Below are 22456 nucleotides of genomic sequence, written 5' to 3' on the forward strand. Positions count from 1 at the left end.
CATCAGGGCTCTATAAATAGAGAACTACGGCAGATATGTAATGCAGCCGAACCGTGTATTACAATGCCGTTATGTGATGACTTTCAAAGAGAAAAGCAAGCACACTCGGAATAAAGTATTATTTTATTTTTTAAAATGTTTTCGGTCTGTTTCCGGTATTTGTTTATGACGATGTGATGTGAGATGTGAAACTGGGTTGGAGAATTGCACAGGGGAAAATAACGTATCTATGCCACCATTTTAGATGCAGATTTTGTTAAACTAATAAGTTTGCGCTGTGGACCAACACTATAAATGGACGGGGAAGGGGGTAGCAATAAAGATAACACCATTAAACAGTTACACAACATAACAGAAATAATATCGATAGCAGCGTCCCTAGCAACCACCTTGGTAACAATAAAAACGTTGAATGGACACAATTTCCTGAAGTAATCTTCGTAATAACTAGCAAACTAAAGATCATGTGCATCCACTGCACACATAATCTGAAATAACAACTCGCATCAAATGACATCAAAACGCATTTTAATGGCCAAACTAATCTTAAAATAGGCATTTTCCACCGAGAATAAAAAGAATGTCGGCCATGTTTTTTTTTTCTGCACGGAGAAATTTGAAGATCACGTTACATAGACGCCAGCCATTGGAAATTAATGGTGAAAAAAAACATAGGGATCTTACAATTTCAGAGGCGTTTTTGTAGAAATACTACGTCCCAAGTTGTGGACCAACGTAGTTATTACACGTTTTTTTGTGAGACTGGGTTGGAGCAGCTGGTAATGAAGGCTAGAGAAGATAAGCCCTGCCTAAAATATTGGTCCCTTTATATTGTGTGTACACCAATGTTCTCCAAAGGTCTCATATAGGCTCCTGCTACAATATATTTTATTCAGCACCATCAGCCTGCAGTAGAAGGTTACCATTTTTATAATCAACAAATTCAGTTAATAATGAGATTAATATCTTGAATTTAGCCCTATCAGAGCACTTTGTTTGTTATTCTGTCAGAATGAGCCGAGGGAGGCTGGTAGAAGCATTGTGTGTGGCGCACTAACCTCATGTTACCATCTACAAACGCTGCCTCGTCTTTGCCTCGCAAGCTGCATTTAACCTCTCAGTAAGCGCCGCCAGCTCAATGTATACTCCTGAAGTTCTGTCACGTGCTGTGGGCCTCTGGATGAGCAGGTAGTATGAGCAGGACTGTGAAGCTGACAATTGAGCGGCCCAGACCAAGCAAGGAGGCAGAGGCAGAACGTCCAAAATACAACCCGGTGTGGGCATTTATTAACTCATGAACACATGACACACAATCTCAATCCTGCTGAACATGTGCCCACCGTTACCAACCACAGGGATCTCACACACACTACCAGCCTAAACAGCAAAACCCCAGAGCCTAAATGCCCAACCCAATCAACCCAACAGGACACAGGTGAGGGGTAAGGAGACAACACAAGGCACCAGGTGCACACAATCAACGGCAACAGACAAGGGGAAAGGGGAACACATTTCAAAATAAAATAAACACAACATCAATAAATAGTATAAATTGTATACAAATGTGCACATATGCACGCCGCTGTGTGGACGGGCCATAAAAGTGACCTTATTATTGTTCATGCTTTATGTTTCTTTAAGGGGGGAAATAAAAATAAGGCATGGACAAATCAGAAAAGAACCCTGTCCATGTTACTGTATGCTGCAAAATCAAAAGCACATTGCAGAGCTGCCTCTCTCCGCTGCATGTGGCATGCCAGTTGCTGAACTGCGCAGTCTGCTAAACAGAACGAGGTGGTGGGAGGCACAGAGAACCCTTTGTTCTGCTAGGCAAGTCTAGAAGATTTTTAAGCAAAACCAATTTCTTGTGGTTGTAATGCTCAGAGGACAAGCAATGTGAGGCTTGCTCTGCTGGGAAATAATGGCTGTTGCATTACTCAGCTCCATGTTCCTAGTGGAGCTGTACGGGCATACGTTAAGCCCATGACTGCACTCACATTCCTAGCAAGCCCTAATTGACAAAGAGTGAGACCGAGCAAACAACAATCCTCTCTCAACAACACTGCTGCTAGGACAAGGTCAGCATGTGAAAAGAGATGGGATGTCTATAAGATGTGATCAAAGCATGATGTATTCTAAATGACTAGAACATAAGACTGCTGCGATCTTGTTCTCACTTTACCCAATCAAATGAATGCAGTGTTTAGATACTAGCATTGCTTGTTCACATCCATGTGAAAAAGACTCTGCTGGCACAGTGTGTGTGCCTGATCAGGTCAAATGTTGAACCTGGCTCAACTTTGCTGCAACGTTATGTGATTCATGGGCTCACTGCATTGGCTAATCAGAAACATGTAAAGCTATATTCACAGTTTACTTCACTATCTTGGTTTCCAGACGATCAAATGATTGCCACAGTGATAACTTTCAAGAAAGCTCTTCCTCCTGCTGCAGTGTGCAGCAGGAAGAAGAGCTGACATGTTTTTGTCCACTACTGTACTGGGCAGTAGCAGATATCAGGTCAACAACTATTATTTCTTAGCATTCAGTGTTTTTAAAGAGCAAAGATGCCCCAGCAGTGCTTCTGTGTGCTCACCCCAGGAGAGACTTCATGGGTTTGAACGCCACGACAAAACACATCCCATCTTATTTTCTGTTTCCATGCAGAGCAGATACCAAAAGCACTTTTCCATCATCAGAGGTAAGGTCTACGCTTTGAGACCTAAAGCAAATCAACAGTCTGAGGGTAGCAGCACAAAACTAAAGGCCTGTGACCCTGCCATCCAATATCTATCACATGGAAGTGAAAACCAAAGTGCAACATATTTCAATTCAACCATCAGGATGGTATTATCAATGTAAACAATAAATGAAAAAATGAACTATCCTGCAGTATAGCCTACCAATAGCAGATTGGGAACACATGTTCAAAAACATTCATAACACAACCAACTCAAACTACTGGTAAGAATACACATTTTAATGTGTTACTTCAAGTCACCCTAAATTCAAAGTCAATATAAACAAAACCTCACTTCAATATGCTGGAGGTCATATATTTAGGTCCTGTAATGTTTTGTGTGGCTTCTGGGAGACAGCTATAAGAGAAATGTCAAATATGTTTGGCATCTCTCTAAACAAGAACCCACTAACCCTATTACTTGGAAAAACCATTAAAAAAAGATTCACACCTATTTCTAGTGATAATAATAGCAATTACTTAAGTTATTTCAAGGAATTTGTTAAAAGATAGTAACTTAACCAAATCACAATGGAAGAATCTAGTGAATGAAATTCATGGAACCATTTCGAATGAACAAGAGGTAAGATCTGACAATGAATGTACACCTGAGTATTATTATTGTATCCATTATGTGTAAGCTATACTGTTAGAAATTTAAAATCAATGTTTTGATGGTATAATGTAGTTTAAACATACTGTCAAGTTAAATGCTCTTTTATACTGAAAAACCAGAAATTCTTGTGCACAAGCAGTTAAGCTTTTATTCTGAAAATCCTTCATCTACGGTTAGCATTTAGCATGTGGCTAATATACGATTTCCTAAAGAGGTGAATTGAGTAGCGAAATGACGTGGTGTGGTGAAAACCGAAACCTACTGATTTAACACTACAACTATAGATGTCGAGATACTACCATGCTGAATATTAAATGAAAGTACAGTTTATTTGAATACACTATTGTTTACAGACGAGAGTAGCATGTGACAACATCCGGAATGACCGGAAACCAAACCAGCCGTGAAGCATTTTCTGTATGTTTTAGAGTATTGATTACAGCGTTTAGAATGTGTTACATGAAAAGTGATGAAAGAGAATATGAGGAGAAAATGCGTGTTAAGCATATGTTGAAGGTGAAAAGTACCAATCCTCTGTTTAAATGCAACAACGGACATGAGAGGCGAGGCGAGCCGGCTGGCGGGGAGGAGCCAGCAGAGGATATAAAGGCACCGAACGGAGGCTTCGCGCTTCTCTTCTTGCTCAGGAGAGCCAGATCACAGCTGTTTTCTGCCTGAACAATATTCTGTCTGTAACACTACCGCGCCTTTTTTAATTAAAGTATCCCATTTGAATCTTTTCAGAGACTCCATTTAGTCTCATTTTAAAGCTTCTCTCCTGGACGCGAGAATAAAGAACATATTTAACAATACCTTATATCTATCTGTGTTTATGTATGCTTTGCAAATCATTTCTTATAATGTAAATCACATTCATAATGTGGCAGTGAAAAAAATTTGATTGCTCATGCAAAAAGAAAGAGTTGAAAACAAAATGAAGGCCTCGTGTTTCCTGTATGCATTTTTGAGTTGGCCAGAAGGTTTCTGTATGTAGGCTAGCGGGAAGCTAACACACCAACAGCACACTGAAGAGGCACAGTGTGGACATACCAAGTCTCACCGTCACCACAAAGCAATAGATACAGAATGATACAGAACCAAAGCCTGTCAGACATCTGTTTTACAGAGTGAGAAATCATGAGAGCATCTGATATATGAAAAGTTTGTGAGTGCTTAGTTAGTTAAAACAAATTAACAAAGGTATCTGAACTGCTCATTAACATAGCTTTATTTATTCTGGGATCAGAAAACCTGTGCCATGTCCTAGGTGTGAGGGACCCATTTTCAGGGACAAGAGAAACACAATGGGGCATGGGCGCGGGAAGGGGGGTGCTGAGGGCGCTGCAGCACCCCCTAGCGGCAGGCAGGGGGTGCGGAGCTCCCCTGTCTGAATTATTATTTGACGGTTATTGCTGCTCCCGCTGTGCATAATCTGTGTAATATGTAGCCAATAAATTCCACATTGTTGGTAAAATAATATTTCGGCCTGCCCCAAATGTTTTTTTCTGTAGCCCCGGACAATTCTACCTCAATAATATAATACATTAACCGTGCTTTACGTGAACCTCATCAAGACACTAGAAAGGACGGCAGGACTGTAATTTCCCGTGTTCAGTGAATGCAACAGAGGCAAGACACCAGACCAATCAGAGAGTTGCATGGAAATAAAAGTGTGCTTGTGTCATTCAAGCTCGCGGCTCTGTGTGTGTGCGGAAATAGCGCATTTAGTGTGTGTGAGAGAGGGGGAGAGAGAGAGGGACCGGTGCCAGCAGCAGGGATCGTGTTGTTAGCATCTGGTTAGCTAGCTGCACTAACGGACATACGGAGCTGTTTGTTCCACAACAAGCTGGAGGAGAGCTCTCCTCTCAGACTGAGAGGCTCAGGTGAGCTAAAGGACTCTCTGAGTGTTTAGATAGTTAACTTTAGTCTAAGTTATCTCAGTGGGTCTCAAACGGTTTGGTCAAAAAATATTCAAAAGATTATTTCCGCGGCACACCCTCACATGATCATTATAGTTTTAAAAAAAATAAGAGAATAAAGGAAAAACAGTTATGAAATACTATATGGCAGTAAAACAAGAATACAGTTTGAAAGGGGAGTGATTTGTAAAATATCCATAAAGAAAAAGAACATCTGCTTACAGTTGTGTTTCATCTGGGTGTTGAGAGATGTATCCATAGATCTCTTAATGTTGCTCTCAAAGTGCACCAGATTGATGCTTTTAACTTCAATATTTAAAAAAAATCTTCCCGGGGGAGCATCCCCCCGGACCCCCCTAGAGGAGGTGAGGTCCGCTCCCCACTCGTAAAAAATAGCACTTTACCCCTGCCTATATGCCGTGAGCTGATTATCGAGCCTTCATTGTAACAGTCGCGGGTTTACTGTGTGTTTGCGTGTGGGGAGTTTTTTTGTGCGTGCTCTATGGTGCCCGTAATACTGTTCACTGGAGTCCAGCACCTCCGCACCCCCACTCAAAATACCTTCCCGCGCCTCTGCAATGGGGTCCGAAGTGTAAAAGAAAAACGGCTGTGATCATGGTACACAGTTCCACCTGCAGCACCATTGACATCATCATAATATCGCCCTTTGCTGATTGGTCCATGTCACAGAACAGGCTGCTCAATTTGTCTTATTCAAAATATTCTGGCACTCTTGAACACTCCCAGATGCAGCTTCAATCAATCAATCAATGTTTATTTATATAGCCCAATATCACAAATCTTACATTTGTCTCAGTGGACTTCACAGTTTGTACAGAATATCAGTATGACAATACGACACCCTCTGTCCTTAGACCCTCACATCGTACAAGGAAAAACTTCCGGAGAAAACCCCAGAGTTTAAAGGGAAAATGGGAGAAACCTCAGGGAGAGCAACAGAGGAGGGATCCCTCTCCCAGGACGGACAGACGTGCAATAGATGCCGTGTGTAAATTGAAAAGATAATACATTTGCTTTCACTGAAAAACTGAAACTTTAATTAATGAAATGCATTATATCAACAGATTTCACTTAACTATATTAGGTTCAATGAAAGCAATAACATCACATTTAAAACAAATATATAAGTTCAACTTAACATTAATGCTTTCAGCTAACCTAATACAGTTTTGTGAAATCTGTTGAAATAATTACATTTAATTAAATAAAGTCAAAGTTTCAGTTTTGAACAGTGTTGGTCCTCCACCAGGCGGTTCAAAACCAATTGTTGCTGATCTACATTCCTGACACCCTACATCTGTTGGGTCCGGTTATTATATATCATATCATCAACACAAAGGCTAAATAATAGGTATTTTTGTAGTCTGAACCTGGTATACTATTGGGCTGGAATAATACAACATATTTTAAGAACTACAGTATGTGTTTCTAAAAACTCAGAAGGATTTTATATTCACTTTCTTTGGCCATTATGTGAATACATAAAAAATATAAAAGAATAAAGAGAAATAGAAGTATGACAAAGCAATTACACTATAAGTATACAAGTTAACCATGTTCCTTAAATGTTCTCCCAAGCGTCACCTGCCCTGGTAAGATAAAAAACCATGAGGACAATTTATAATGAAGCAGGCACAGAGTAAGCGTCCCCATGCTGATGTGTGCTGGTTCTGACCTTTGTCCCCATTTCTTCTGGTTGGCTGTCCGGCTGCTCTCTACTCTCTGCAAGCCTTAGCACATCCACTGACAGGTGTGTATACTTCAGAACAGAGCTGGGAAGAAACTAAGTACATTTACTTAAGTACTGTACTGAAGTACAATTTTGAGATACTTGTACTTAACTTGAGTATTTCCCTTTTATGCTACTTCGTACTCCACTACAATTCAGAGGTAAATGATGTACTTTTACTCCAAATACAATACATTTACATGACTTTAGTTCCACCTGGAGTAAATTCACAAGCTACCTGCACTATACAAAGTCATTCAAACTAGCTGCACCTTTACCAGCTTTGAGAACACTTTCATGATCAACCATTATAAAACATATCATTTGTATTATTCTGAAATAGACCAAACTGCACTATGACTACTTTTACTTTTGGTACTTTAACTATATGTTGATGCTGATACTTTTCTACTTTTACTTGAATAACCTTTTAAATGCAGGACTTTTACTGTAACTGAGTAATCCTACACTCTGGTACTTTACTCAAGTAGATCCAAGTACTTCTCCACCTCTGCTTTTGAAAATGGCTTTACTTATTGCTAGGCATACCATTGTGTTTCCAGGAATTTTGGTGGCAAAAAGAGAAAATGTAAATATTTAACATGCTGCTGAACTGTTGAATGTGTGAGTGTTTGCTCAGTGTCACTCACAGTGTTTGCACATTATTGCTCAAAGCACGCCTCTGCCTCCTACACCTGGAACCAGAGACCATTACAGAAAATACAAACTACATAGTCCCAACCTCAATATGAAAGTCTTGAACATGTCTTTTAATCATCAGAATCAAAAACAGAATCAGGTTTACTGCAAAGCAGGTTCACACATACAGGAAATGTGCTTGTATAATGGTGTTTATATTTCAAAAGCTTTACTGTCATATACACAGCAGCTACAGTGTACATATGGCAATGACAATCCGAAGCTCCTCCAACAATGCAACATAGTATATATATATGACATTAAACAATAAAAAACATTTGAAAAATAATACAAATTGTGCAAGAAGAAACTAGTAGAATAGAGTAGAATAAAACAGTGCAGATGATGTTACGTGACCAGCAGTGTGCAGATGCATACATGTTGGAACAAAGAAATACAATAAGCTGTAAATAAACACAGTAAGAGAAATTCAGTTGTAAAATAAGAGCAAATATAGAGCTATTATAAAAAGTATATGTTTACAAGAAATATACATATTTGTTGTGTAGTATTGTGAAACATTGTCCGAGTAATGTGCCCTATGGAGTATGAGAAACAGTCAAACAAAAAAAGTACTCAAATCTAAATATACTCTAAGTACCAAAACTAAGTACTCCTTATGCAGAACGGCCCATTTAAGCAGCTTATATTTGACCTTATTGTATTATAAATATTGATGCATTAATGTGTTCAGTGGCTTAACCTTTAATAATACATGATAATGTATTAGTTGATTTATATTCTGTATTAATAATCAAAATCTGCTAAGTAGCTAGTAGCTAAATAGGCAAAACAAATGTAGTGGAGGAAAAGTACAACATTTGCCTACAAAATGTAGTTGCATAAAAGTATAAAGTAGCATAATGTGAAAATACTCAAGTAAAGTACTTGAATGTTTTACTTAAGTAAAGCACTTGAGTAAATGTTCTCAGTTACATTGGGCCACTGCTCTTACTGTATTGCCCTTACTTCTTGCATACTGACAGGGTTACGGCTGTTGATGCACTTGGTCCTTTGAGGTAAAGTGACTCAGATGCTAAGTCACAGACCCGTCACTATGACGTCACAAGGTGCATGTCTGAAAGGAGATAGTTGTATAAAGGCTCTGTTCAGAACTGAATGGTTTTCAGTATAAAGTATTTGTTTTCTTTAAAAATCATGCAAGATAAAGCATTTCAAAAAGAAAGAGTTCCCTCCTCTCTTTTTCGCCTTCTTGTAAGACATCTCCTTATCCCTACAGGACGTAGAGAACAGTACACTGAGAAAATCATTTAGTGTAAAGCTATAGCTGTCTTTATTTCATTACAGCACAAAGCATCTTGATCTACACGACATCTATGTGCAGACAGTTCATGACGAGTCAAACTATTAACATTCCTTTACACAGTACTTGAAATGTAAGTATTATAATGAAAGAAATAGCAGGTCCAGCAGACATTGAAAGATACAGTACTACACCATTCGTTTGTTGGTATGTTTGCCTCTGTGTGAGTTAGTATAGAATAAGAAAGGACAGCATTGCATTCCTTAAGCTAAGCTAACATTAGCAGACATGAAATACATTTCTATCAGCTCAAATCAATATAAATAAAAAAGCAGTAGAAGTAAAGTAGAATATTCCACACAAAGTTTACGACACAACTGTTCCTTTAAAAATAAACCGGGACCTAAGGTCTTGGAAAAAAACAGACTCGTCAAAAGTTGTAATTTACAGCAATTTCTCTGCAGGCAGACATTGATATTCCAGTGCCTTCCATTTGTTTCAGTCATGGGCGTTGCAGCCATTATATGAGGGTGGGACAAGTCCCGCCCCACTTTTTCAAATGATTAGTTTTGACCAGACCCCCCCGCCCCCCCCACACACACAATTTTACCATGTGGAAAGTCCGTGAATCGGTCTATCCACTCGCCGCACTTTGTAGAGCGCTGTGTCAGTGCTTCACTATCAAATCCATTCCACTTGCTTATTGAGAGAATGCCCAAATCAATGAAACTCCGTACCATGTTTTCACTGCTACGCGCGCATGTTTAAGGAGTGTTGTCATAGCTGGACAGCTCAGATCTGTTGTATGAAGCGATGCCGGTAGCAGAGGTAAGGCACACACACCAAATGTTCAGGAAATGGTACAGTGAAAATCAAAGCTGCCAATCTCTTGGTTTGATATGTTTTCTCCCCCAGACAACATGGACATAAGAAAAAAAATGTCAAAGAAGAGGAAAGTAAGTCATCAGCTGGTAGCGGTGGCGGTGGCGGCAAAATTGTCTCACTTCTGGAGAGGAGTTTCGTCTTTATGTCATGATAGAGAGATACAAATACTGAATAGTTTAGATGAGAAAAGGCATCAAAATGCCAGGTTACTAGTGTAAGCATTGGGTTGAGAGGTCATGTGTTGTGAGCATGCGCAGTCTGTCCTGGTGTGGTGAAGGAGAGCGTGGTGTGACTGTACAATAGGCTCTGTGCACAAGATGGCGTCTATCAACTTCCGGCGGCTGGGTGTACGGCCGAGTAGCCTACTTCCGGTTTGAGTACAGAGTTTTGACAGCTTGACAGTTTGACAGTTTGTCATGACACACCGAGAGCAAGAATGAGCGGATTTCGGGGTAAAGAAAAGTGATTGGCCTTCCAGCGTGTAAGAAAGTCGGCACTACATTGCTGTGTGCCCCTTTGTTCAAATTCGTCCCGTTATCAGAATCAGAATCCCTTTATTAGTCCCACAGAGGGGAAATTTGCAGCGTTACAGCAGGAAAGAGCCACAGACAGCTTAGTGTTGCATATCTTACATACGTTAAAAAAGTACTAAGTTATAATATAATAAACAATATGCTAAAAAAAGTACTAAGTTATAATATAATAAACAATATGCTAAAAAAAAAGATAAAAAGTTACATACTTTTCAAAAATACAGATAAAAAACGAATCAAATCTACAAATCAAATCCTGTAGCAGTTCTTAGGATTTAGCAACCCGGTATATATTACAGTTATTAAAGATGGCATATGTATATAAAGTATATATTGCACATAAAGCACATATTGCACATAGTTTGACGGTATTTAACAGCAGCAAGTTATACAATGTTATAATCGGGAGATAAGTTTCCATTCATTTCGGCAAGCCTGGGCAACAACGATTAAAAGATTTCTTGCTCCCAAACCAATTGTGTATTTCATTACAAAAAGCAGTTATACCATACTATGTTGTAGGTACTAATGAATTATATCCTCAAAACAAACGCACACATAAATAACATAGGAAGATACATAATATAATAAATCCACAATATGATAACATTTTACAGATTAATTTAATAAACTTTTACAAAACATATGTTGATGTTGTATCGGGGGGAAAATACATATTTAAACATTTCAATTAGTCTCTGCATATTTAAGTAATGCTAGTTTATATAACAGATGAACAGATGTACAATATCCAGAAAGTAGATGCAAAATATTTATATAATGTGTGCATTTCCAACATTTCCTCTGAAAGAGTGTTATATCAATGCAAGATAAGTTAGTTAGCATCCACAACTTTTGTTCATGGATAACTATTGAGTAAGTTGAGTAGTGAGCCATTCGTTTTTTTTTCCTGGTGCGATGTCTGCTGAGAAGTCCTTGTATGCCTCGCTGACTTTGAGGACATCTGGGTCTGGCAGCTCCCCCCGCACGGCCTTGTAACGTGTACTCCTTTGAACATGTTTATATGATAATTAGGACTTTAAGAACAATTTTACACTCAGACAACAATCACAAAGTTGTAGCAGGCTACATACAATTATTTAGGACAATAGATATTACCTTACACCGTCAGCAACTGTAAACTGCTTTGGCTTAGTGGAAATGAACACCATGTCACTCACTCTGCCTGGTTTCACACCCTATTAATTACACAAAATAATTGTCAAATTAATTGAAAATGTTGTTGATGCAAAATACTAAATCAGCTCTTGGCACAAAGGAAATACTCATTAAACCGTGAATTGGTTGTGAACACATACTGTACTTACCATGGTTCTTGGCTTGTGCCATCGCTGCTCTGTTTCAGTGCAGCTGAGGACAGGGGGTACAGCAGCCAGGTTGAGTGTGGAGTAGTGTGCGGTCTGGAACAGCAGTGCAACATTGTGGTTGCAGAGTGCTGTTCCAGCTACACAGGAACACTTTGCCACTGCAATCTCCACAGGTGAACAGTTCTTAAAACAAAATATCAGTCATTTTACATTTAGGACACTGCTTCAATACAACACAGACAAATGAGAAAGCTGAGAGCAGGCTGATCAGTAGTAGTAGGTGTGGGAAAAGGCTAAACCATGTCAGGTTGTCAGTCACATCACATACACAGAAGTTCTTCTGTTTGGAATACTGTAATTTAAGGACATTCAAACAGATACGCTTGTATAGCCTGTCTCAGCTCTCTCAATGTATTATCTTATATTATAACTACATAAAATAGTGTTAGTAGAACGTTGAACAGCTTAACATAGATGTAGGGTACAAAACCAGCCAATACAAATAATTAGACCCTACATGGATTATACTAACCATTCAGTAAAGAACAGCAGCCGTCAAAACCAGTTTCTGGGGTTTCCATAAAAAGCAGAGACGGTTTTCAACCTCTCATTAAGAATCTTTGATGAAAGCTAAGTTTGAGTTTAGCTAATGTATTTATCATTTTACACAAGAGAGTTACAAAACGAAAATAAATCTGTAGCCCCTTCATGCTACACACACATAGCTAGCTACCAGTTGATGTGAGCAAATGTATTGTCACTATGTAATCTGTTGCAAAACGTCAGCTAGCTGGGCTTATTTGAATCCTAAATCACAGGTTACCTACTCTAGCCACATCAAAACCCCAGAACATGAACCTGATTGAGGATTTGAACCGATGAACACTTTTTATTTTCCTCCCTACTCTGAGATCGTGAGGCTTTTCATGCTTTTTCATGGACCTGTAACAGCTAGCCGTGATGCTCACTCTCCCTGAAGGTAGATCTTTGTTTGAAACTGTGGGGAATTGGATATCATTCATGTTATCCAAAAAAATGTAATAGTACATCATTAAAACGCTTTACACTGTATCAAGACTGTCAATTTGTCTAAGTTAGCCAGTAACTACAGCTTTGTTTGTCACTTACCTTCATGATTGTCGACGTAACTGGATATGTAGCTACATCTTGAACCCCTTTTCTCTTTTGCTCCTCGGGGCTGAGCCTGCCGCTTGTACCAGCCGATGTACATCACTGATGTTAACCTTTAGTAGGTCTTGGAGACATCGAGTGTAAAATAGTGCCTATATAATATCTATACGCTATCTCTCTCGCTATCTATTGCTATCTATCGCTCTTCCCTCTACCGCTCTACCGTAGACCGGAAGTTTACAACCGCACACTCAATTAACCGGAAGTTGATAGACGCCATCTTGTGCAACTAGCCTATAATAAACGGAGGCGCTATCTGGGACCCTCCAAAAAGGACTAAGTTCCTGAGTTTTTGTTACACAGAAGTATCATTGAAGCCTTAACACCTCGGACGTTACACTAGTATTTATCATGTAAACAGGGAACATGAATAACCCGATCTCTCTGTGCTCATGTAAACACCATGATGTCCATGTAGAGATGCAGTCAGTGTGTTTTACTGGAGCCTCATTTCGATAAGAGATTATTTTCTGAGTTCTTTAACTTAGGTACTCTCTCTCGAAATGGTAATGTGCATCATGTTTTAATTATAGTTCTTATCATTCAGAAGCTTTTTGTGTGTGTTTATGTTTTACTGAGTGCTTATAGGCAATTTCCATCCCAGTATTCAGTTAACTATTTTTTTTCTGTGCAGATTACATAGATATCTAATATTCTACCTACTGCTTGGGACTTTGAGTCTTCAAAATATCCAATGTCACAGACTGGGACTTACTTTAGAGTCAGTTGTATTTACATTCAGTATGACTTGTTATGATTCAATGTTAAAGAGTATACTGCTCAATAAATAATGATCACTTCACCGCCTCTCTTGACCTCTAGGTGCTTGAGAGTGAGTTAGAGGCAGAATACAGGGACAGTGGAGAGAGGTCCATTTCTGAGGTGAATGATGAAAGGGAAATGACAGTTGAGAGTAAATTGTGATGTGAACTCTCATCCCAGAATTTTAAGGAAATCAGTGGGGATATTGAAAAGGAAACATTTCAGTCAAGGGGCATCATATGACAATATAGACAGAAGAGCAACATTTATTTGAACATTTAAGTCAATGATACCATTCCTAGGTGAACTTAACATCTGTATGGAGTCAGATCAGTCTCAATATTAATAAATGCTCACAGAAGGATTCACAAATGTATTTTGCAATTTATATATAAATGACTCCCCACAACAATATCTCTCAATGCACTCACAAATATTTATTGTTGTATATAAATGTACAAAAAAATTGGGAATTTAAACTGCTCTTTATTAATTCAAAGACGCCTCTGAATTAATAATCAAATATGTTTACTTTCTTTACTACTGGATGAAATTACAAAATGTACCCATCTACCCAGCCTACCAGTTGCGGCGCCAGAGTATTTGTGTTGGGTAATCTATGGTAGGGCTAACCCATACAGTGGTGGGGCTCAAGTCAGTATTTGCAATATAATTACATACACGCTCCCCTTGACAGTGAAACGCCACGCATGAGGTTTAGATTGTTTCCCTGTCTCAATCCAAATTAAACTGGATGAAATAAAAAGGCACATTTTTCTTGTAGTAAATAAAAAAGGGCAACCTGGAGCCAATCCTGCAATTTCCCCACAGGTGAAAGAGTTGAAAACCCAACCCCTACAGGGGGGTCTGGGGGGATTCTCCCCCAGGAGATTTTTTGAAATACTAACATCAAATACACATTCTGGTGCTCTCTTAAGAAGAAAAATAAATACATATTACGATAACGTATTTAAAAAAATGAATGCCATTTTAGTTTTTTGTTACTTTGTTCTGAAAGCTGAACCTGCTGCTCCTCACAGAGAGAAGAGGGAAGAGGCTGTGTGAATTACTTTACATTGTGGATAAGGGTGGATGGCCCCCATTGTTCTGTGTGTCAAAATGAAAGACAGCCCACACACCTGTCAATCATCAAACCGTGGGGTCTTATAGTTGTACCGATGTATATATAGATGTACTACAGCAAAAGTATTCTCCGTCGGGACTTCCTGCAACAACACCACGCCGTTATCCTGATTCTGATTGGCCAGAAGACATTATCAAAGATGTTCTATTGAGAAGACGATCACTACGTGACAAAAGTGTTCAAAACCGTTTCTAGTCTTCGGTATTTCCAGACAAGTGGCTACTGAAATCAATCTTACTAACTGCTGTCTGTGCAATTTACTCCGCGCGAGTTGGCAAACTTTATTTAGCTTACTTTAACATCATTGTTCATGGTGGGGCTAAGTCATTTATTGGTACGGCTGTAGCCTACCCCAGCCATACCCTGACTGCAAATACCTCATTCCTTCTGTGTACTTGCATCCGAAATGCTTCTCGTTTTGCGCTGTCCTCCCATCCATCCATCCATCCATCTTCTCCCGCTTATCCGTGGTCGGGTCGCGGAGGTAACAGTTACAGCAGAGAGCCCCAAACTTTCTTTTCCCTGGCCACATCAACAAGCTCTGACTGGGGGATCCCAAGGCGCTCCCAGGCCAGCGAAGAGATATAATCCCTCCATCTGGTTCTAGGTCTACCCCTTGGTCTCTTCCCAGCTGGACGTGCCTGGAACACCTCCCTAGGGAGGCGCCAAGGTGGCATCCTAACTAGGTGCCCGAACCACCTCAACTGGCTCCTTTCGACGCGAAGGAGGAGCGGTTCAACTCCGAGTCCCTCCCGGATGACCGAACTTCTCACCTTATCCCTAAGGGAGACACCAGCCACCCTGCGGAGAAAACCCATCTCGGCCGCTTGTACCCGCGATCTCGTTCTTTCGGTCATGACCCATCCTTCATGACCATAGGTGAGGGTAGGAACGAAAATGGCGCGGTAGACAGAGAGCTTTGCCTTCTGGCTCAGCTCCCTTTTCGTCACAACGGTGCGGTAAAGAGACTGCAGTACCGCTCCCGCTGCTCCGATTCTCCGACCCATCTCACGCTCCATTTTTCCCTCACTCGAGAACAAGACCCCGAGATACTTGAACTCCTTCACTTGGGGTAAGGACTCATTACCTACTAGGAGTGGACAGTCCATCGGTTTCCTGCTGAGAACCATGGCCTCAGATTTGGAGGTGCTGATCCTCATCCCAGCCGCTTCACACTCGGTTGCAAACCGATCCAGTGAGTGCTGAAGGTCGCAGACCGATGAAGCCATCAGAACCACATCATCTGCAAAAAGCAGTGGTGCAATCCTTAGTCCACCGAACTGCAGACCCCCTCCCCCACGACTACGCCTCGAAATCCGATCCATGTATATTACAAACAGGATTGGTGACAAAGCGCAGCCCTGGCGGAGGCCAACCCTCACCTGAAATGGGTCTGACTTACTGCCGAGGACCCGGACACAGCTCTCGCTTTGGGAGTACAGAGATTGGATGGCCCTGAGTAGAGACCGCCTCACCCGATACTCCCGCAGCACCTCCCACAGTGACTCCCTGGGAACCCGGTCATACGCCTTCTCCAAGTCTACAAAAAACATGTAGACTGGATAAGCGTACTCCCAGGCCCCCTCCAGGATCCTTGCGAGAGTAAAAAGCTGATCCGTCGTTCCACGACCAGGACGGAACCCGCATTGTTCCTCCTCAATCTAAGGTTCGACAATCGGCCTGACCCTCCTTTCGAGTACCTTAGAGTAAACTTTCCCGGGGAGGCTGAGTAGTGTGATGCCTCTGTAATTGGCACACACCCTCATATCCCCCTTTTTAAAAAGGGGAACCACCACCCCGGTCTGCCACTCCTTCGGTACTGTTTCCGACTTCCACGCAACGTTGATGAGACGTGTCAACCATGACAGTCCCTCAACACCCAGAGCCTTCAGCATTTCTGGGTGGATCTCATCCACCCCCGGGGCTTTGCCACTGTGAAGTTGTTTGACGACCTCAGTGACCTCCCCCCGGGAGATTGGTGTCGATCCCCCGTCATACTCCAGCTCTGCCTCTAACATAGAGGGCGGAGTTGTCGGGTTCAGGAGTTCCTCAAAGTGCTCCTTCCACCGCCCTAACACTCCATCAGTTGAGGTCAACAACGTCCCATCCTTACTGTACACAGCTTGGATGGTTCCCTGCTTCCCCCTCCTGAGGTGTCGGACAGTTTTCCAGAACAACTTTGGTGCCGCCCGAAAGTCTTTTTCCATGTCTTCTCCGAACTTCTCCCACACCCGCTGCTTTGCCTCGGCCACGGCTGAGGCTGCTGCCCTTCGGGCCTGTCGGTACCTTGCAACTGCCTCGGGAGTCCCCCGGGATAACAAATCCCTGAAGGCCTCCTTCTTCAGTCAGACGGCTTCCCTGACCACCGGTGTCCACCAGGAGGTTCGAGGGTTACCGCCCCTTGAGGCACCTAGGACCTTGAGACCACAGCTCCCCGCCGCGGCTTCGGCAATAGAGGCTTTGAACACCGACCACTCTGGTTCAATGTCCCCACCCTCCACAGGAAAGCCTGAAAAGCTCCGCCGGAGGTGTGAGTTGAAGGCCTCCTGAACTTGGGCCTCCTCCAGACGTTCCCAGTTCACCCGAACTACACGTTTGGGCTTACCAGGTCTATCCAGAGGCTTCCCCCGCAACTCGACCCAACTCACCACCAGATGGTGATCAGTTGACAACTCCGCCCCTCTCTTTACCCGAGTGTCCAAAACATACGGCCTCAGGTCCGATGATACAATAACGAAATCGATCATGGACCTTCTGCCTAGGGTGCTCTGGTACCACGTACACTTATGAGCATCCTTATGTTCGAACATGGTGTTTGTTATGGCCAATCCATGACTAGCACAGAAGTCCAGTAACAAACCACCACTCCGGTTCAGATCAGGAGGGTCGTTCCTCCCAATCACTCCCCTCCAAGTGTCTCCATCATTGCCCACATGTGCGTTGAAGGCTCCCAGCAAGATTAGATGTGTATTTTTGTACGTTTGAACACCTTGCAGCGGCACTACAGTGGCCGGCTGAAGCCTGGGCGCTGTTAGTGCGGTGTAGGCTTCACGGGAGAGCTCAAGAGGCAGTTTCTGCTCTTTCGTTAGAGGACAGCTTAAGTTACGACCTGGTGAAGCGTGCCATACTTAGGGTGTACGAGCTAGTTCCCGAAGCCTACCGGCAGAAGTTCAGGAACCATAGAAAGGGTTCTAATCAAACCCATGTTGAGTTTGCCAGGGAAAAAGGGATGTTATTTACGAAGTGGATTGACTCGTGTAACGCTGCAGAGTACTCTGTTCTGAAAGAATTCATTCTCATGGAAGAATTTAAAAGGGGGTTGCCTGACCGCATTGTGGGATACATAAACGAACAGAGAGTACAGTCGCTCTCCGCAGCTGCTGTACTGGCTGACGAATATGTGTTGATGCATAAAACTGTGTTTTCCCCTGTCGCTACTGAGAGGGCACCCAGTGCGTCTGCTGCACCCTCTGAGCCGGGGAATGTGTATAGGGTAACAAGAGAGGAGAGAGAGTGCCACTATTGTCATCAGTTTGGACATGTTATTGCTAACTGCATGATTCGTAAACGTAAGGAGCAACCACCAAGTCTGACCCGGCCGAAAGGCATTGGTTTAATTAATGCGGAGTCACCCAATATTCCTCCCTCCGACCATGATGAAGAAATAGATCCCTGCTTTAAGCCTTTTGTGTTTGAGGGATTGATATCGTTAACAGGTGAGTCGGATGATCAGAGACCCATCCGCATCCTACGAGACACTGGAGGTTCCCAGTCGGTGATTGTTGCATCTGCCCTGCCATTCTCCAACCAATCAGTGTGTGGGTATGGATCAATATTATGTGGCATTGAAATGGGTTATGTGCCCCGGCCCGTACACAATGTACATGTACAATCTAGATTAATTACTGGATTCTTCCCTGTTGCTGTGTGCCCAGCATTACCCATACGTGGTATAGTTTTCTTAATGGGAAATGACATTGCAGGAGGTAAGGTAACTCCTGCGCTTGAAATATTGGATTCTCCGCAGGCTGTACTGCCTGAGGTAACAAATGCCCACATTTTCCCCATTTGTGCTGTCACCCGTGCGCAGGCGCGTAAGAGTGACTCAGATGTGTCTCTAAATGATACTATGTTTGGGACACTGTTTACAGATGAGAAGATGCCGGAGAAACGATCAGAAGTTGTGGTTTCCCTTTCCCCTGCCGTGGCCACTGCGCCAGCGCAACCTGCCAGCCCAGTTGTTGACGGTTCGACACTCCCGGTAACCCGAGAGCGTTTACTCGCTGCGCAGAGGGCTGATCCGACGCTTGCGAAGTGTTTCGAGCAGGTGGTGAGTAATAGCAAAGCAAGGGGTGAGAAAGTAGCTTATGTGCTGGATAAGGAGATATTAGTGCGCCAATGGTCTCTCACTGCTACAGCTGAAGCTGACTGGAGTGTAGCGCATCAGGTAGTTGTGCCGGCGCCCTACCGTCAACATGTACTATCTGTAGCGCATGAGAGTAAATGGTCAGGACACTTGGGCGTGACTAAAACTTATCAGATCGTTCTCAAACATTTCTTTTGGCCAGGTTTAAAGAAGGATGTCTCTAGCTTTTGCCGTTGCTGTCATGTGTGCCAGGTTGTCGGTAAGCCTAACCACAAAATTCCGCAAGCTCCGTTACATCCCATACCGGCTATAGGTGAGCCCTTTGACAGGGTGTTGATAGATTGTGTTGGCCCTTTACCGCGTACGAAAACGGGTCAACAGTATTTGCTCACCATTATGTGTACGTCTACTCGTTTCCCTGAAGCTATTCCGCTGCGTAGTATTACTTCCGCCGCTATAGTTAAGGCGTTGACAAAATTATTTTCCACATTTGGAATACCGCAGGTAATTCAGAGTGACCAAGGGACACATTTTAAATCCAAGTTGTTCAAACAGGTCCTCCAAACACTACAAGTGAAACATGTTATTTCCAGCGCGTATCACCCAGAGTCGCAGGGTGCGTTGGAACGGTGGCATCAGACCCTAAAAAGCATGCTGCGGAAGTACTGTATGGAAACGGAAAAAAACTGGGATGAGGGAATTCCCTTCGTCTTATTCGCAGCTCGTGAAGCTGTTCAGGAATCGTTAGGATTCAGCCCCGCGGAACTCGTTTTCGGCCATACGCCCCGCGGCCCCCTTAAAATCTTACATGATGAGTTTCTCTCGGCTGATACTCCTCCAGATAAGAACGTATTGGATTACGTTAGTCAGTTTCGTGAGCGCCTGCACTGGGCAAATTCACTCGCTAGAGAGTCGCTCTCCGCTTCACAGGCTGTCATGAAGCGTAATTATGACCGTGCCGCTGTTCCTAGGCATTTTGAGATAGGGGAAAAGGTTCTTGCATTATTGCCTATCCCTGGCGCTGCGCTCTCCGCTAAATTCCTCGGGCCACTTTGAATCTGGCCAAATGTGAGTTTGGGAAAGCTACTGTCACCTACTTAGGGAAGCAGGTTGGGCAAGGCCAAGTCCGACCAGTTGAAGCTAAGGTTGCTGCGGTGACTGAATGTGCGGTGCCCGGCACCAGGAGTGACCTCCGCCGTTTCCTCGGCATGGCAGGCTACTAACGCAGTTTCTGTCGCAACTTTTCCACTGTAGCCCAACCGCTAACTAATTTGATAAGTCCCAAGGCGGACTACGTTTGGACCCCTGAGTGCCAATATGCATTTGAGTGCGTAAAAACACTCTTAAGTCACGCTCCTGTGCTCGCTGCTCCCGATCTGGCTAAGCCCTTTACACTAGAGGTGGATGCCAGTGCAGTGGGGGCCGGTGCTGTTTTACTGCAGGAGGATGCGGATGGAGTGGATCATCCTGTCTGTTACTTCTCCCGTAAGTTCAACAAACATCAGGTCCGGTACTCTACCATTGAAAAGGAGACCCTTGGTTTGTTGTTAGCTCTCCAGCACTTTGAAGTTTATGTCGGATCTAGTTCTTTGCCAGTTGCAGTATTTACCGACCATAATCCCATTGTCTTTTTGTCCTGCATGTACAATCACAACCAGCGTCTCATGCGGTGGGCTCTGATCGTCCAAGACTACAACCTGCAGATCCGACACAAAAAGGGTTCAGAGAACGTGTTTGCAGATGCTCTGTCCAGACTGTAGTGATGTGTTCTGTGTTCGTTATGTTGTGGGGTATGGTTCATCAAAAACCCGGTGGGGTTTTGTCTTAAGGGAGGGGGTGTTACAGCCGCCGACGTCCCGCCCTCGCTGCATCCGAAGAGGTGATTGGATGAGACGTTATCCAATCCCCGCCCTTTCTGGCACATTCCCCGGGGGGGAGGAGTACAAAGGCTGGGAACGGAGATCATTCGGGAGGCTCTGTGTTGGGAGACAGACGCCTCTAGCATTGCGATACTTCTTGTGTGTGTTATACTGTTAGCTCCCCCTGTAATCCGCAGATACTTAGCCGAGTGCAAGTAGAGTGTTGTACCTTCGTATTGTGTAACATTGTGTAACCCGTATTAGCTTAGACCCAGGTGAGTAGCACCTGTTGACCAGCTGTTGTGATCTGTTTAACACGCATTAGCTTAGACCCAGGTGAGTAGCACCTGTTGACCAGCTGTTATCGTTGCAAACCATATTAGCTTAGACCCAGGTGATTAGCACCTATAGACCAGCTACAACTGTGTGTGTGGGCAGCTTCTTGAGTCACCATTTGTACCCCGTGTAACGGGAGGGTTTTGTTGTGTTTATAAACTTCCTTGTTAAGTTCTCTCTTGGTGTAATAAAACCACTCATAATTATTACCAATACCACTCTGGTCGTGTTATTTCCCCTTTGGCTCCCCTAGCCCAATAGGGAACGTAACAGCTGTACATGTATGATCTATTTAAATATGCAAATGTACCGCCAGTTGATAACACTTTCGCAGTCCAAGCCATCTTTTTCCCATTTTGGGACCACCAGACAAGATACTCCTTGTCCAATTCAGGATCGTACTCCCCCTCAATTAAATTTAACCGGTCAACTTCGATTGTATCATTGCTTAATTCATAGAGCCCCTACATTTTTGTGTTCAAAAGTAGCTCTAAGTCAGGGGTCTGCAACCTTTTTGACCAAAAGAGCCATTTTGCTCCTTTTTCCCCAAACATTTTTTGTCTGGAGCCGCAAAACATATTTCATAGCTTGATAGCTAAGTTGTATTTATTGTTATATCAGACAAAAACTACAGTTTTTTTGCATTTATTAGGCTATTTATTACATTATATAAAACTGTTAACCTCTAATAAGAAACAAAGAACTCCTATAAGGAGAATTACAAATAATACACAGGCCTACTTTAAAATAAATTAAACACAGCACTTGGGGAGTCCTCTGCACATTTGAAGGAAAAAAAAATATTATTAAAATGGGCCCACTTTGAAATAAATAAAACATATAGCTGCACCCTAAAACGAGTTAAAGGTAGGGTAGGTAAGAATGGAGAAACCAGCTCGTGTGCGCTAGAATTTGAAGATACACAACCGGAAAAAAAATAGGCCTCTTCCTTCAGACTTTCTTACAGATTCCCTCCTCCAACACACACGAACGCGCATCATCAATGAGGCCACGAGATAAGTTTGTGCACAGATGGAAGGCTGACAGGCAGGTAGGCCATCCAG

The 22456-nt window shown here is 42.6% G+C and overlaps 2 long non-coding RNA genes across 2 annotated transcripts; one reads left to right on the forward strand and one right to left on the reverse strand.

The window, feature by feature from the left end:
- The first annotated feature begins 4899 nt into the window (after positions 1–4899).
- Positions 4900–21605, forward strand: LOC307015220. Its single transcript, XR_013801447.1, has 3 exons — positions 4900–5239; positions 18983–19161; positions 20856–21605. It is a non-coding gene; the product is annotated as an uncharacterized lncRNA (long non-coding RNA).
- LOC307016473 lies at positions 10934–12310 on the reverse strand. Its single transcript, XR_013801817.1, has 3 exons — positions 11735–12310; positions 11526–11605; positions 10934–11414 (listed from the first exon to the last, which is right to left on the reverse strand). It is a non-coding gene; the product is annotated as an uncharacterized lncRNA (long non-coding RNA).
- Positions 21606–22456: the final 851 nt, after the last annotated feature.

Source organism: Notothenia rossii (assembly GCF_949606895.1).
Source record: "Notothenia rossii genome assembly, chromosome: 8".
NCBI lineage: Eukaryota > Metazoa > Chordata > Actinopteri > Perciformes > Nototheniidae > Notothenia > Notothenia rossii.